This window comes from Triturus cristatus, chromosome 4_1 (genome assembly GCF_964204655.1).
Source record: "Triturus cristatus chromosome 4_1, aTriCri1.1, whole genome shotgun sequence".
NCBI lineage: Eukaryota > Metazoa > Chordata > Amphibia > Caudata > Salamandridae > Triturus > Triturus cristatus.
In genome coordinates this window covers 639381954-639399705 of record NC_140585.1, presented here as the reverse complement: position 1 = coordinate 639399705, position 17752 = coordinate 639381954, and positions in this window count along the sequence as shown.

The window sequence follows — 17752 nt, the reverse complement described above, 5'->3', positions numbered from 1 at the left end:
TTAGAGCTCTGTCAGGGGTATATTTAATGCTGCATAGACGCTTAGGTATGTATGACATGAAGACTCTGAGGATTTTAGTTATTAAGACTACGCTGCATTGGTCTTCTAAAGCCATTGCAGTTGTGTTTTCTAATTCCTTCGTTGTAGAATGTTGTGCCGTCATCGAGTCCATTATCAAAATGCCCCAAAACATAACAGAGGGTACCCAAGAACATGGTATAAGCTATCTTGAAGAAAAGTAAAACCCCATGAACTTCTCTGCACCAGACCACCTCGCTGTGCTGGATGCCTGCCAAGCACCAATCACCAAGTGACATTGAATAAAAGGCTGTATTTACTACAGGTTCCATGGGTGCCCCCGCGCTCTCGCACTTTTCCGCTGCACTCACAGGCTTTTTACATTAGCAAATAAATCAGCAGAATTCTTCGCATTGCTTTGTGCCACATGAGCGCCCACGCAAAACCTTACTAAATAACCTACAAAGAGACTCAAACACCCATTTTGCTGCGGATTTTATGAATTAACCACTAAAATGAAAGAAAACAAACATAGCTCAAATCGAATATTCACGAAATAGATAATGCTGATGAACAGGAAAGATACATTCCTATTTTTTTTCTTTTTTTTTTAGTTTTTTTGTTCCATCAAGGTCAGTTTTAACTTACGCTGGTAAATTACGTTTTCCAGCACCACATTAAAATCCTTGGTTATTGTATCTCAGAGGGAAACCTCACTCTTGTTGCAATGCGCCCGCATCTGTAGAGAGAGACGGTCGGTTTGAATCATAAAGGAGGTGAGCAGGGCCGTGTAAGCAGTTTCAAAGCGGGGCCTGTGAATAATATCATTCTGCTTGAAAGTGTGTTGGTTTGAACTACTGACCTTGAATAAAGAAGATTACGCAGTGCTGTCATTTAGTAATTACTTATCATGTCTCTGTAGGGGTTATGGGAAAAATCCGAAGCACTAAGGCAACTGAAACATTTTCACTAAGGTTATAGACTCTTTTGATTAAATTATTCTGCTGAGTAATCTTGTGTTTATATCTTCCATGTTACAAAGGAATTATCCAACTGGTTATTAAGGAAAAATGGAAACAGCTGACTAAAAGGTCAAAGGTCAGAGATAATCGCATTGACATGTTAGATACATATTTTATCTTTTCTAGTTAAATTCAGATACATCTTAAACCAAGACCCATTACTGGGGATGAATACAGAGTAGTTTATTCCGGTGCTAGTGGTGATAGGAGACAACAATTCAGACAGCAGACCCACACTCACTGAGTGTGTTTCGTTCTCTCATTTTCTCTCGTTGCCTGTCTACATATCTCGCTACCTCTCTCTCATACTCACTGCCTCCATTTCTACTCAGTTGACTCCTCCTACAATAGCCCTTGTGTTTCTGCACCAAAGTCCACACAGTTGTAAACATCTTCACCCATGCCATTTGATCATAAACGTTTGGGATTAATCCGTATTAGACTTTATATATAGCTTACTTTTGTGTTAAAAGCTGTGCAGTAGAAGATTTTTAAAGAAAACTGTTTGGGACTTATAGGTACATTAAATATGCCAAACAGGTGTAGGCCAATCTTACTAAGTATACAGGAGAGAGCACATGCACTTAGCACGGGTCAGCAGTGGTAAAGTGCCCAGAGTCCTGACGCCAACTGAAACAGGTTCGAAAAAATACAAGAGGAAGGCAGAACGTTTTGAGATAATGCTGCAAAAAGGGCCAGGTCCAACACCTACTTTTTAAATACACTGCACCCTGCCCTTGGGGCTGTCCAGGGCCTACCTTAGGGGTGAGTTGTATATACTGAAAAAAAAGGTTTGGGCATGGCAAGAGGGTAAACTTGCCAGGTTGACATGGCAGTTTAAAACTGCACACAAAGGCTCTAAAGCAGCAGGCCTGATGCATGTTTAAATGGTTACTGAAGTGGGTGGCACAACCAGCACTGCAGGCGCACTAGTGGCATTTAATTTATTGGCCCATGTAGTGCACTTTACTAGGGACTTATAAGTAAATTTTATATGTCAAAGAGGTGTAAACCGATTATACCATGTTTTAGGGAGAGAGCACATGCACTTTAGCACTGGTTAGCAGTGATAAAGTGCCCAGAGTCCTAAAGCCAACAAAAATAAATTAATCAAAAAGGGGAGGAGGAAGACAAAAGGTTTTTGGTGACCCTGCAGAAAAGGCCATTTCCAAAATCCAGTATCAGTAATTAGCATTCCAATGAGCTGTGATGTGTTATGCTGCCAAGAAATAGTCCATCGACTCCAGAAGCTGCAAAGATAGTTGCAGGGTAAACACTACTCTCTTGGCTCGAATTGGCCATTTGGAAGGAGACAGGAATAGATGGTATCAGAAAAGACGTAATGATATCAAGTGACCAAAGTCTTCCATTTATAGGAGTTACTTTGGCATTAGTCTTGGCCCACAGCTTGAGCAGAAGCTGATCCCAGATCAGAAGGAAGAGGAGGATCCAAGTTTCCATACAGGCAGGAGGCAACTCAGAGCTCTTGAGAGGGGAACCTGATTTCTGCCTTCATGAAACGAGGCCTGTGTGAAGGGTTAAAATCAAGTTAGGGAAAGAGTGCAGAAAAAAAGAACTGCTTCTTGGTAGGAACTCTGCAGTAAATGGGAAATCTTTAATCACTGGATAGTACAATGGACAAAAATGACATTCCACTACCTTCTCCGAACATTCCAGGATGTAGAAGAAAACATCTGAAGGAAGACAAATACTGAATGACCTGCTGGGTAAGTAAGTATTTATGTTTTCCCATTGTGCAAAGGAGGTGTAACAGTACAGCAAGGGTCAGCTGCATGGTCTCCTGCTGACTGCCTCAAGGAAAGGAAAAGTTGAAGAAAGGCTTAATCCTCTGTGGAGGTACCAGCTGTCCAATTGGCTAGAGACTGCACTGGACCCTGTAGTAGCCCTGGGTAATTAACCAAGGAGCTTTCAGTGAAAGTCTGGGAACTGTGGGAGTGACCAAAAGCACCTTTTTAAGCATCTTTAAAAAAGTGTCTGAATGTGGTACACCAAACATGGCAGGCTCTTGGCCGCCTTTTGTGGTTTGCTGTATATTTGTTCAGCTATTTTTGAGTAAAGGACTGTTTCCATCTTTGTGTACTTGCGTTGATGCAATCATTTGGAACAATTTAAATTGGCTGAATTGGTATTGGTATTGATATTGGTAAACATCACAGGATGTGATTGGATAGGTGGATGTACTCTAGACTTAAGCGGTAGGGAGTAACAGAGAGGTCTGTCAGCACCCTAGAGATGTGACTGAAAACCCACAGAAGAGAACCAAGAAGACTGAAAGCATCAGCATGTGCCAATTTGGAATATTAATGAGTCTCCTGTCCTCCAATTAGCTGTGAGGCAGAACAGTTTGCTTCTATATTTTTCTCCTTTTTATTTTTGATACAAGAGCTGTGTCTTTTGTTTACTTGTAGATAATTTGCATGGACTGACATTTTCACCATTGCTCCTGTGCACATTTGTTGATAGTTTTTCCATACATTCATATCTCTTCTTCCCTTAATCTATCTCACTATATTTGTGTCATTTAGCTGCTCCTTTTCCTTGATAATTTTTAAATTGACCTGGAAAATGTATTAGGTTGTATTTCTAATGTTTAGTGTCACACATTTCTCTGTGTTATTGCCTGATGGTTTTGCCATTGCCACAAGGGGTGTTGCATAATTTCTCAGTGAATTATGTTGTGACTTAACAAGATAGTGGTTTATTAAGTTGGTGGGGGCATCCTGTACCAAATTAATAACTCAATTTCTGACAATTGGTTTTCGGGTAATCTATCAATTGTTAGGAACTGAGGTAGCTGGATCACACTCGCGAGGGAAAGCAAGAACCTCTCTCCTCTTAAATTCATAGAGTCCGAGCCTACAAGCACATAAGTAAAGGGGGAGTAGCCGCACAGGCACAAGCTATCCCCAGGGGGCTGAGCTCATTGTTCCATAATGTATAATGGAAGGTATTGGCTCAGTGTTCAGGAGTTCTAAAAAAACAGGTGGTCTGGTTGCACTCTCAGGAAGTATCAAGTACCTCTCAGATCTGTTGCTTGAAACTTATGGAAGAAGAAGGGTCCATGCTGGAAGTTTGATTTGCACTAACCAGGCCATGCATTTTGACTGACTGCGCCTGCAGCACAATCTAAAACTACAGCCTTGTGGATCAAACCTGCTTCAAACGGACTAAAGAGTGGACTCCCTGCAAGCTACAGGTTAACAGAGCTCACCTGGAAAATCGCCACCAAGAATCCCCAGCCTGGAGTACTACCTGTGGATTTTTAATGGTTTTGTTCAAGTGGATTGTGGGAATTGAAGTCCCAAACTTTCAGGGACCATCTTGCAGCTTCTAGAACCTTGGAGTAAATTTGCAACACTTTGAGACCCTCAAAGGAACTTCAGGAAGACGTTCTAGAAGTTTGAAGAAGTTTGGAGCAACTTTGGTAAAAGCTCGACCTGGCTAGCCAAGCCGGCGACCTTCACCTGCGAGCCGGCCAGCCATCAAGGTTTGTCCCTCTGAAATGCTCCAGAGGTCCGACTTCCAGAGTTTGACCGGTAGCTTGTCGAAACCCAAGCCAGTGAACACTCACCGAAACTAGCCTGGGGAAGAGCATTGAGGGACCCCGCGAGAAAAAGCTCTGTAAAATTTTCTATGTACGAATGTAGAGGAGGTGACCAGGACCAACCACGAGAGTCAAGCCACCCACCTTCAACCGCGAGCTGGCCTGGATATCTAGTTCATCCTGATGGAAAGCTCCAGAGGTCGGACTTCCATAAGTTTGACCAGGAGCATGTCGAACTCGCAAGGCAAGCTGGTGAACCTTCAGTGAATCCAGACTGGCTGAGAGCTTCAAGGGACCACGGGAAGAAAAGCTCCAGAAAAGGTTATAAGTCCAGAAGTAAACATTTTTACTGAGTCCTATCACGAGTGGTTGCTGCGCAGGGCTCCATTGCGGTCATCCGGAAACTTTCACTTTGTCCCGGTCTAACACGACAAGAATTCCCAACAGGAGCTATAGGTTTCTATGTGCCACATAGTGCTAAATCTTTGGATTTGTTTTGTTTTGGTGTAATTTTAACGATAAAAATTGTTCCTATCTATAAATTGGTGTTGGATTTTTATTATGTGTTGTGTTTTAATTATTCGCTGAATTGTTGTTTTGAAATGCTTTACATACCTGTCTCTGACGTTAGGCCTGCCTGCTCGCAGCCAAGCTACCAAGGGTTGAGCATGGGAATAATTTTCCGAGACATTCTGAGCTCTAGACTGTGTTAGTGGCCTTATTGCGAGTGACAGATGCATATTTGCTACTACTATTAACCGACCTTCTAACATTCTTCAACCCCAAAAGAAAGCTCAAGGCCTTAAAATAACACCCGATAGGAAATAATGTGTAATAAACAAAACTATTTAGAATTTCAAAATGTATTCATATATTTTGTTCAATGGTAAAAATATATCAATAACTATTAAACAATTATTTGAATATGTTAAACCTCAGTTTTCCAAGAACTTCTAAAGGAACTCGGTCTTCAGCCTCGATATTGGGTCACAGAACTATTTTGTTGCTTGCAATGAAATTATAAAATACAGCAGGAGATACATATTCAATAGATATACGATTAAATGAAGCCATCCAAATACCGGGTTCAATCAATGATGCTTTAGCTATAGTTAAACATAAAAGAAGAGTTCAACCCAATCATGCAAAGCATGTTTGTTGTTTGCACATTGGTAGAGTAGACATGTTTCAATTGCATAATTTCGTAATTTGAATCGCAGAGAATAAAATGGCAAACCTACTTAACTGTGAAAGAGACTGGGGAAACCAGCAGTCGCCCTGTAGCATAACAAAATGGTGTGAGGCAATGATTGTAACAACAGGAAAACAAGGCATAGCTTGCTAGACAGATGCATTCATTAATGTTCAGTTTCTCAAATGTTTGTTCTGCTGCTCTGCTGCGCCAGTCCTGGCTGTGCTCAATGTACTGTAGCAAAAATCAATTGGTAATAAACTGCATCTTAAAGTGATTCTCCCTGAGTGATGTACAGATACGCCTGGAATACTGCAGAAATTAAGCTGAACATCGAGTAGCTGACTGAAAAATTATATTTTCCTATTTCAGTTAGCATTAGAGTTCATTATTAGTGCGACATGACAAGTCACATATGAGCTACAAGCACTTTCAATTCATTTTCCAGGTTCTCATTTACTTCTACACTTCTCACAATCTTTCCCTGTGCTCCAATGAACTCAGCCTGCTGACATTTCTATTGTACATTCTACAGAAACTGATAAAATGTCTGGAAGTATCTTCTCCTTTCACTAAAGTTTCATTTGGTAAACAACCATTTGCAAAGCCAACAGGTGTCGCCTTGGAAAGGGGTTAGCCGACATTTTTGCCCTTTTATGCTTGTTGCCGAGGCTGAACAACATTGGTAAAGCAAAAACCCTAAAAAGGTTGTCAAGATGAGGTAAGGGCATGCCTTTGCCAACATGCATGTGCAAGTAAGGATTCTGACGGGGCTGGGGCCTTTTCTTTACTTTATGAATGCCCCAGTGTTCTGTCGTATAATTGCATAGCAACGCATGTATGCATCATGACGCTCCAGTGGTCATTTTCTTAAACTTAATTACCATTCCAAGATCTTAGACGCACATCTTGGATTAGAAAATTATGGGGCATATTATCAAGACAGGCGATAAAATTATCGCCGATTTAGCGGCAGAAAACTGCCGCTAAAACGGCGATAATGGGCTTGATAATATGCTCTATGGAATTCCAATTGAAGCCCATGTTAGATGTGAAGGACATCTAACCTGAGCTTCAATTGGAATTCCATAGAGCATATTATCAAGCCCATTATCGCAGTTTTAGCGGCAGTTTTTTGCCGCTAAAGCGGCGATAATTTTATCGTCTGTCTTGATAATATGCCCCTATTTTTTTTAAAGTGAGTGAAATCTCAATGTCCCGAAAAGAGCGAACCAATAGCAAACTGCAGCTTCCTCTCCTTGAAAAAAACAAACGCATTAAAAACAATGATAGGAAGTGGATGGTGAAGCAAAGGAGCAGGAGGAATGAAAAAAGATTAAGAAATGCAGAGCGGGTCGGAACGTAAAGAGCCATTTGGGTGGGAAGAATCTACACTGAGAGCACAGTGATGGAAATATGAAGGGCAAAAAATTACACTGGAAAGGCAGCAAGAAAACGTGCTCTCCATTGGTGTGCTGATAATAAAACAAAAATGTAGTTCTGTGAATGTTAGCAGAAGAAGAATATATAACTCATTCAATCAAAAATATATTGCACCAGCTAATCTGTCAGAGGAGAGACAAACAGGGGCGGCTCCTTCACTAGGGCGGAGGAGCGTCAACCCACTGCTTTCTCGCAGGGCGAGAAAGTCAAAACATAAAATAGTTTACTTTGCGCATTGCGGACGGGTGGTCGGGCCTGCTCTGCTCTTTGAGCAGTTCAGGGGAGGAGTGGTTTGCCCACTCCTGAGTGCGCAAAGACTGTTTGGTTGGCCCTCTTGGCAGCCTACATGGAGAAGATGCCCAACACACTGGCCCCTGGCTGGGCGCCGTACCGACCAATCACAACGCTGCATATAGCGTTGTGATGATCTTAGGGGAGGGAGCTTGGCTGCCTGCTTCCTGTTCCTGTCAGAGCAATTATGCATGTATTAGATGTGCATATTAATCATGCCATCCCATATGTAGGTGAGTGCATTAGTGAAATTGCCTTAATTTTATATGAATTCGTAAAGCTCATGTGGTGTTTCTTATGATAGCTGTAATTCATAGGCCTGAAATTCAAGACCCTGGAAAACTCTCCCTTTAGAAATAACAGTTTGAATTTCATGTGCGATGTGAATTTGTTCTTTCTCATATTTTGTGTTGCAGGTGAATGAAGCGCTTCATTAGATAGAATAATGTCTTTGTTTTACCAGCTATGCCAGGAGAGAAGAAGATACAATCATGCGGCTTGAGTCGATAAAGGAAGGTTGTTGTGCTTCACACAGGAGAAGGCAGGGAACCAAGGACAAATTGTAACAAAAGAAGCTCACCATCGACATTGCAGAAAATTTCCTTCAGGAATGTACCCAGGGCTGATGGCGTGACTTGCATGGCACCATGAGAATGCTACCTATGGATAATTCGTCTTGGAATTAGGGATGGTGCGCCACTTCTTTCTTGCCTTAAGAGATAGAGCATCCTAAAACAAGCTCTGTCTTTGTTAGCTTTATACTACTGAGAATGCTTAGTTAGGGCTGTCACCTTAGTGCTAGTGTAGGGACAGATTTAATGCTTTTCGCTCAAAAACCCTCTAAGCAGGGGAATTTAGACTCATGCTTCCTGATTTTGTGTATTTTAATTCTTGATTTACTTATATTGCATATGCTGCACCGTCTACACTAGATGCGCAGATTTGGCTTCATGGTAATTCCTTTTTATTTCTACACTCTCATATTGAGATGTCTTTATTTTCAGTTATGTTTGGCCTTGTAATAAATTAAACTAACCTTGAGTAATTGTCCGTGTGTTATTCTGTATCCAAAGGAGTTACTGGCTCATTTATTGTTTCGTAACGACTTTTCTCCCCTTTACACTTTCATTCTGTGAAAAAGAACAATCAAATTGTGACTCTAGAACAAGTATAGAAGTCATGAACCCTGCCCTTTCAGTTGGTAGCAGAGTAGGATAGGTCACACATGAAGTAAGGGGAGAATCCAGAATAGTCTAGACTAAGTGGAACCTAGAACCCTAAAGCCCACAAATAAAGTTCAATCATTGAAAATGGAAGGTGACGAAATCTGGCGGAGTCCAATGGAGTTTGATGGTAGGGCAAGACTAGTGGCAGAAGGAGAAGTGAGCGTTAATGGGTGCATGTGGTGTCTTAGATTGCTGGAATGTTTGATTGTGTGTGTCTTGCGGAGTTGGAGTGAGAATTGAGAGTGAATGTGGGCCGGACCTGGTCCATGGATTGAGATTTGAGTTGCAGGTCCCGAAGTGACCTAAGATCTCAGGATATTAAAAGGTGTGTTGTATTCCGCATTAGGTGTCCGTATATAGGTTTTCCTGATACATGTCCTTATATAGGCACAATTCGCATTGCCCTTATATAGGCATAAGATCCCAGTCCTTATTTAGGCATTAGCCATGCTATCCAAATACAGGTATGGTCACCTACATCCGTCCACCCCAACGTCACAACGAGTTCTTAGAAACCAGACCCTTAAGCTCTTGGGAGTTCCCGTAGCACAGGATTATTGATTTCTCCAAGAACGCATTTATTATGCATGAACCGCTATTCCTTAAGGGTTCATTCCTGACGTCTTCCTCTGCCCGACTTTACGTCAATGCTAACATTCCAAGGCACCTAGCGGGTATAAATATACCTTCCCTTGCCCAAACAAGTAGGAGGAGACCTCGACTTTAGAGGAGCCCGTGTCCCGGCCTGACGCACTGACAAGAGATGCTGTCATCCCTGCTCGCAGAGAATCCAGCTTCCAGTGTTCTGACTCCCTTTGCGGGGTGTTAGAGTTCGAGACCCGGAACGAGATACCCACCTCTCTCATTCTCAAGGTATGGAGCTGACTAGAACCTAGAGGGACTCTTGGCATCCTAAACTTAGCATATCGCACTATAGCCTACCATACTATAGAATACATTACCTACTTCTTACCTTGTACTACACTTAGGTTAGGTACACTGGGGTAGAACTAGTTAGAGATGCATCTTATGAGTACTCGCATTTTTAGCTTATGTTATTTATGTATATGAATATATGTGTCATAGCTAAAAGATAATGATAGCGCAGTATTATTTCTTTCTACTGCTTACGCTGTACCTAAGATATCATGCATAATGTCTTGTGATTGTAACAGCTCATATCTCTTACACAAGAAACAAGACTGTTCAATAAATCCTTTTATTGAAACGCCTGTCTATTTTTTCTGTGTAGCTCTGAAGAAACTAACAGGCACATGCATCATCATAGGGTTTTGCGATTCCTTAATTGCGATTATTAAGGAATCGCAATTAAGGAATAGCAAAACCCTATGCATGTAGGAATCGCTAAAGAAATAGCGATTCCCACAAATTCCCTAATTGCGACTAGCAAATTGCGAGTCGCAATTAAGGAATGTCTTCCCATTCATTCCTATGGGCCTCCAGGCCTATAGGAATGAATTAGAGATTGCGGGAGCAATTTGCGAGTACCAGTAGGTACTCGCAAATTGCTCCCGCAATTTCGATGGTGCAAGGGTGTCAAAATGACACCCTATTGCACCCATGTATGTTAACTCTGCACATATGTTGCATACACACATGCTCTAAGAGCATGTGTGTGCGCAACATGAACTTAGAAAAATGCAAATAAGTGCATTTTTCTAAGTTTTCGCAAATTACCATGAAGTCCAGCTTCATGGTAATTTGCTCACGCTAATAGCGAAATCGCTATTTTTAAAACTGTAATGCATTGCATTTAAGGAATCTCAATTAGGGATTCCTTAAATGCTATCGCTATTTAAGGAATCGCTATTTTGAGATTCCTTAAATAGCGATTTGTGCATTTGGGATGATGCATCCCAAATGCAAAAATACCGGTCGCAAAGGGGCAGATTCTGAGAATCTGCCCGTTTGCGACCGGTTTTGTGCTTGATGCATGTGCCTGTATGCATGCACGATTAGCTGAGTGAAACTGTTGTCTGTTGTATTCACGATTCTGAGAGTGTTCCGATTCTAAAGGGAAACAAAGTTGTCATGTTTATGCGGTTGCCAGAAACTAATCCCTTCTTGTTCACAAGGAGTTTCTAGTGGCCTCTGAGTTAGCTGGTATAAATTATTTAAGTTTAATATACTCGATAGGGGCATACTGACCTCAGTCCTATGCCAAATCTATAGGGTATATTATTCCAATGCGCAGAGCCAATTAGGGACATAGGAACTACCCTACAGGTGCAGAAGACACAAAGATTGTGATTGACTGACCAAAGAACTGAGGAGGTGTTGTGAGATGTTATTGACAGTTACACCTAAGACAGGGAACTTTGAGTGAATGGGATGCATGGGAATCATCTAGTGGACCTTGTGTACAGAGGCGAGCTACACTGATTCGGGTGATCCACGCTGGTTAAGGGTCACCATATGTGAATATTCTTGAGCGCTTGAATTCAATCGATCTTTTAGATGGCAGACAATTACAGATTTAAGCTGACTGTTTGAGGGAAAGTACATAACGAAATTGTGAAGTAGGGTGAGCCACTGCAAAGAGTGAGAGTGATGTCAGAGTGTGTCGCACTGCGATAGGTTAGTTGGTGTAACGCCACACTGGGATTAGTTTTTAGTTATCAGGAAGTTTGTGATTGACAAAGATTGTTCCGCCGTAATCTATTGAACAGTAAATTGCAATTAGAATCATGAGATGCTTTAAGGCATTGCTGGATCTATTTAGGGGGATGAAGTAGTTGTTATTCGAGTGGGCGAAGAGGTGCCACCCGAGGATACTCCAGTGCATTATATGGCGACAAAACTTGGCTCCACCCTATCATATTGCGTCAAAATTGGCATAAGATCACGGAAAAGGAGGGTGAATTGTCATTTCCACATCTTGGTTCATTTGCCTTGGAAGTATCTGAGGAAATGGTAATCTCCAGTGAGAGGACCAAGTGGTGCGACTTTACAGGCAAGCACAAGTCAGATAACTTCTGGAAGTCATCATATCCTAGACATTGCCAATTTGGAGTCCTGGTTGAGAGATCATAATAACAATAAAGAGAGCCAAAGTGATACTTCAAGTCAGGGTACCATAAAGGCTGCAGTGAAGGCGAAGCTACTGGATGTGGTGAGGCTGAAGGCTTAGGTGGACGAGATCATCAGTGGGAATCTACCTTCAGACAGAATAGAGACCTATGAACCAGATCACCTGTTGTTTATAGCGAAGAATGTCACCCAAAGGGCAAGGCAGGAACATGAAAAGTTGTTTGAATTGTCCCAGAGGTATGAGGTAGATTTGTCCCGAACAAATACATTGCAAGGAAATCAGAGCCTTACTTACAGTGGCAAGGAGCTAGAGGAAAAGAGAATTACGGGTTGAAGATGCACATTACAGAGCTGGTAATAGGAATAAGAGCCTGGAGTATGCCGGATAAGTGGGAGGAGAGATGGTCATAGAATGCAAGAAAGGCGACAGGTGAGACACCGCCTCCAGGAGGGGGAACGCAAGGAATAGAGGCATACCCATTATGGGAAGTGCCTATTGGAGGTTATGTGCATGTCCCTTGGAGCTGGGGTGACCTTGCTGAATTCACAAATGATTTTCCCAGGTTGAGGGAGAAACCTGCTGAAGTATAAGCAAGTTGATGGCTTAGTTAAAATCTCGAAAGTGTTGTGGATTGACTTAAATATTTTGTTTGAAAATGTGGTTCCTAGTGATCTTTGGTCTGCTTGTAAGATTGCTATTGAGTGGCCTGCTGCTGAGCCAGTGTCGCCTTAACCGTGTGAATCAAGTGCAGGAGGGAGAATTTGTGCATGTGGCAGATGGATTAAATCAGTTACCGACGGTGAGTAGGCCAAGATCGATTAATGGAGGAGGGAATCAGAACCAGTTAGTGTAAGTGCCTCAACCTCCGAGAGTCTCACAGGGCTACCGAATTTACCACCAGATGCCCTTAATAAAAAAACGCTGGATGTTATGTTATGTTATGGAGATTTCTAAAGTGTGCGATTACCCTGAGATGTCCTGGCGCTAGTTACTTCTCGTGCAGCAGAACTGGGAAGGGAGAATTATTTGTCAAAGAGCCAAGTCTTCAACCCTTTCCTAAAAGCTAAAAGATTAGTAGCATTTCTCAAGTGGACTTGGATACCATTCCAGGCTGTGGCTGCACATAAGGAGAAGCTTCTGCCACCCCACTGGGCCTTTTTTGTGGGTGGGACTACGACCAGTTTAGCTGCTGATGATCTCAGAGTTCTTGTCGGTCTATACCCCTGAAACTGGCGTCTTAAATGATCAGGTCCCACACCTTGCAGCGCTTTAAAAACTATACACAAGGACTAAAGGACTTAAACTGCACCCGGTTCCTGACTGGGAGCCAGTGCAATTTTTTTTTATCTCTTTAGAGATTGGGGAATATTTGGGTGTACCTGTAAGAAGTTTGGCCAAGTCATTCTGAAGCAGCTGAAGTGTATACAAAAACTTTTGCTGAATATTTAAATATAAGCTGTTGCAGTAGTCCAGCCTCGATAAAACCAAGGCTGTGACCACTGTTTTCCGGCATCCTAGCGGAAGAAACCGCACTACCTTCTTGACAGTTCTCAGGACATGTACTGTTTTTTAAACTACTGCATTGACCTGGACTCCCAGGGTCAATTTCTCATCCAACAACACTCCCAGATTCTTCACCTTGTTGGAGGGTGAAGGGAGTGATCCCAAGGAGGCCGGCCACCAATTGGGAGTCCAAAAATGAGGGTCATTCCCGAACAGCATCACTTCGGTTTTATCCGAATTCAATTTTAGGCAGTTTTCTGCCATCCATCTTCCTAGTGCTTCCATGCAGGACTGAAAACAAATATCTATTCCCAGTTCTTGGCCGGGTAAAAGAGACACCACAATTTGTGTGTCATCTGCATAAGATGTGATCCCAAATCCAAAGACCCTGATAACAGGAGCCAGAGATGAGAAATACACATTAAAGATTGTTGGGCTCAAAGACGACCCTTGCGGTACACATGGCAGTGTAAAGAGATTTGACTGAAATTTCACCAGGGAAACAATCTGACCTCTGTGTGATAGAAAAGACTTGAGCAGTTCCCAGGCTTTACCCCATACCCCACAATCCCTGAGACGGTCCATCAAAATCTCATGATGGACCGTATCAAATACAGCAGAAAGATCCAATAAGATCATAGCTGCCCTACCTCCCTGATCCACTGCCACTGCTACTCTGATCTCTTCTGTAGCCTTGATGAGAGCCAACTCAGTGCTGTGTCCTTCTCTAAAACCATATTACTGGACAAGGGTCAAAAGGTGAACCCGATTTAGCTCCTGTTAGGAGCTCCAAAGTATCGTGTACAGTCAGTGGTCTAAATTTGTCCAAGGCATAGAGGGCGAACCTCGTGTATTCAGAGACCTCCTTCGCCGTTTTTAAACCTTCATCGTTAGATCCACTGAAGACTGAAAATATGCTCACCACTTTATTATGAAAGAATTTGGCGATCTCCTCACATAGGTCTAAACTAGGTTGGACAGTAGCTTGCCTCAGGGAAGCTAATTCGGAGACCGTTCGAAAGAGCTCTTTCGGTGAATTCTTTACCAATTCGATTTGGGATGAGTACAATTTTTGTTTAGCGGAGAAAATGGCTTGTTTATAAATGTGAAGGCTAGATTTATACAGTTTCTTCTCTGCATCCATATAGCCTTTCCTCCAATTACGTTCTAGGTGTTTGCAATTACATTTAAAACCTTTATTTCCTCAGTATACCAAGGGGCCGAGGGATGTAGTCTTTTCGGGAGGATAGTTTTAAGTGGAGCTAATTTGTCACACACCTGTGCCAGCCATTTGGTATAGGAGGAAGAGGCCTCCTCAACCCCATCCGTTAGATGACCTGCCATAGAGGTTAGGAGCTCCTGAAAAGCAATCCCATCAACTCTATTCCAGGCTCTAGTCTCTATCCATCCTTTGTGATAGCTACTCCTTGCATTTTGGTCCACCACACTTAGCTCAAATAGCACAGCAACGTGGTCGGACCACACAAGTGGTAGTAGGTCCATACACAACAAGCCTGGATGGTTTGAAAATATAACATCCAGGCTATGTCCAGCTACATGAGTTGGCCCTCTGACAAGTTGTTTAAGGTCCACACTGTCCATCAAGTCCATCAACATAGCTGTGTCAAGGTCGTTCGGGAGTTCTAAATAAAAGTTAAAATCTCCCAAGATGGTATAAGTGTTACAACAAAGACCTTCTTCCAGCATGTTCCCCAGAGGACCAGTAAACGAGTATCTGCCCCCTGGTGGCCTATATAATGGCATGCCTTCAAAAGAATGATGTTTTTTTTCCTTTTTTTTTCTCTCTTTTCCTTTTTTTTTTATTAAATCCTCACATGTTGGATCAGTATAATAGTAGAGAAAGAAGAGATAGCCAAATTGCTTTCTAACTGCCTGACAAGATGAAACCCGCTCTCTCCACTTAGGAGGGGATGGTGGTCATCACGGGATCTTTCTCTTCAAAATGGGCTTTACTCTTTTCTCCTTTTTATACAGGAATTTGTTTAATTCTCATGCTAGTATCACTAAACCATCTTGGTTTCTCTCCTAGCTAGTGAAAATATCCTGTAATTACTGACTCTTAATCATTGGATTGGTGTTGCATACAAGGATAAAGAGTGACAGTCAAAAAAAAAAAAAAGCGAATCAAGCGAAAAAAAAGTTGAATAAAGTATACATCAAATTATTGTTCATACCATGTCTAACGGGGTGCCTAATTTATAGAGAAATAGTTAAGAGAGACTATATAATAGACAAGAATTTAATAAAGGATGATTTAGGTTAAGGTTGTAAATGGCGCTATGAGTAGGGGGAGAACTTTACAAAATTCAAATAAACCATGAGTTTCAGCCCACTTATCCCATATACGCCAATGTTTCGTTCTCTTGTTAGAATATATTCCTCTACCCATTTTAGCAATTCTATGAATTGAATTTCACCATTCGGATTCTAGCGGCGAATTAGGTTGAATCCATTTAATGCAGAGTTCTCTTCGGGCTAATAAAATTAAAATGAATATAAGTGCCTTTAAGGATTTAGGAATATTAACAATAGATTCTTCCTCCGGAATTACCCCGAATATTACGAGTGAAAGACTCACCTTTACTTCATGGCACAACAGCTCTGACAAGATCTTACCCACTTTCTGCCAAAATAATTGGATGGATGGACACCACCGGAACATATGTGCTTCGTCCACATTAGGTTCACCACACTTTTGGCAATACCTCACTGATTGTTGGCCCATCTTTGCCAATCTTCGTGGCTTCCAATAAGCCTTGTGAATAGTAAAAAGATGATTTTTCTTTAAAGGTGCCGATTTCACACAATACCATAGTAACGATGTAGATACTTGCCATAATGTTTCAAGATCAGTCTCCGGTAGCTCCCTCCTCCATGTCTCCGTGTGCCATGTAGTAGAGTCTTCTAGTGAATGTACCAGTGCTCAGTACCATATCGAGACCTCTTTCTGGAGACCCGGGCATAGAGCTATTTTAGCTTCATAAAGTTTGTTTTGACTTCCCATCTGACTCAAAGTTTTAACCCAACCTAGTAGCTGGCAATATTTAAAACGGGAGGCAGCTCCTTCAGTGATCTCTTGAAAATCCTGCCAAAATATTAGTTGAGTGCCTTCTATTAACTGGCCCCATCTACCAATCCCCTTTTCTCTTATTGGGATTGCTTTAGCATCTTGCAAACACTCCGGGGTACCAGGGGGACTCCATATGGGGGCATAGTGGATGTAGTACGGGATCTGTAGCGTCTTCCTGATGTAATACCACGTTTTACATGCACATTTAAGAGTCTTTAGTCTAATTTTTTTGAAAAATTTGGGGTCTCCAAACTTATATAAAAAGTGATTAGATTGGTCTGGTGAAACGTACGTCAGGGCACGAAACAAGGGGGTAATATTATTTGAATCCTTTAATAACTGTAACATTTTCAAGTGAAACGCTCTCTGATAGTATAAGAGATCTGGGCTTGCTATACACCCATTTTCTTTTTTCTCCCTACATTTCCTCCATGCTGAAAAAAAAAAGAATGATGGTTGGTTAACCTGAAATTGAAAGACAGGGCTTCGCTAGTTGTTAAAAATACGGGCCTGAATACAGCCTGAATGGAGTTGTGATAAATAACTGCCAACCCACCTCCCTTCCTATCTGGCTGTTTAATACCTGGCAAAGGAAGCCTGGTGGCATAGCTATCACCAAATCAGGTCCGGTCGCCTCGTCCGTCCATGTTTCTGTAATGAAAGCCATCTTTATATCATTGTCTTCTATGAGCCTTGCGCACTCCAGGCTATGTTTGACCACGGACCTTGCGTTAACTTGGATACATTTTAAAGTTTTAAAGTTTTTAAAGGATTTGATCCGGACCCGTCTTTATGACAGTGCCTGAGGGGGAGGAAGACTGTACACTTGGCGCAGTCTTTGAGGAAGACCAGAGCGGACCATATGTCGAAGCAGACATTAACCCATTACATTCTTGATTTATACTGGTGCTACCTGTTCTACTGTGAGATCTGCAGTGGCCCCAAACCTACCCCTCTCAGGAAAATCGATCCACGTTGTAGGAATTTCTAACAAAAGAATGACAAATCCTTTGACAGAAGAGGTATCATTGAAAATCGGAACCTTTCGGATCACCATCAGTTCGTGGTGTGTGATTTGAGTCCAGTCTGTTTGCTTGGGCATGACCTTTTGTGTAACTTGAATTGTACACCAAAGGGAATTGAGTTACACACTAATGATGAGGGCATTGCTTTCAAATTGGCCAATCAAAATCATTACACAGCCATGTATCCTTTACTGACAGTGGAAGACATGCCGCTGAATTTGAGAGACACTGTCCCTCCAGTGGTATGGGATTTCTCTGGGGAGGACATCAAATTAATTCGAGGAGTAAAGCCAGTCCGCAGACAGGTCAAGCAAAACGCTGAAT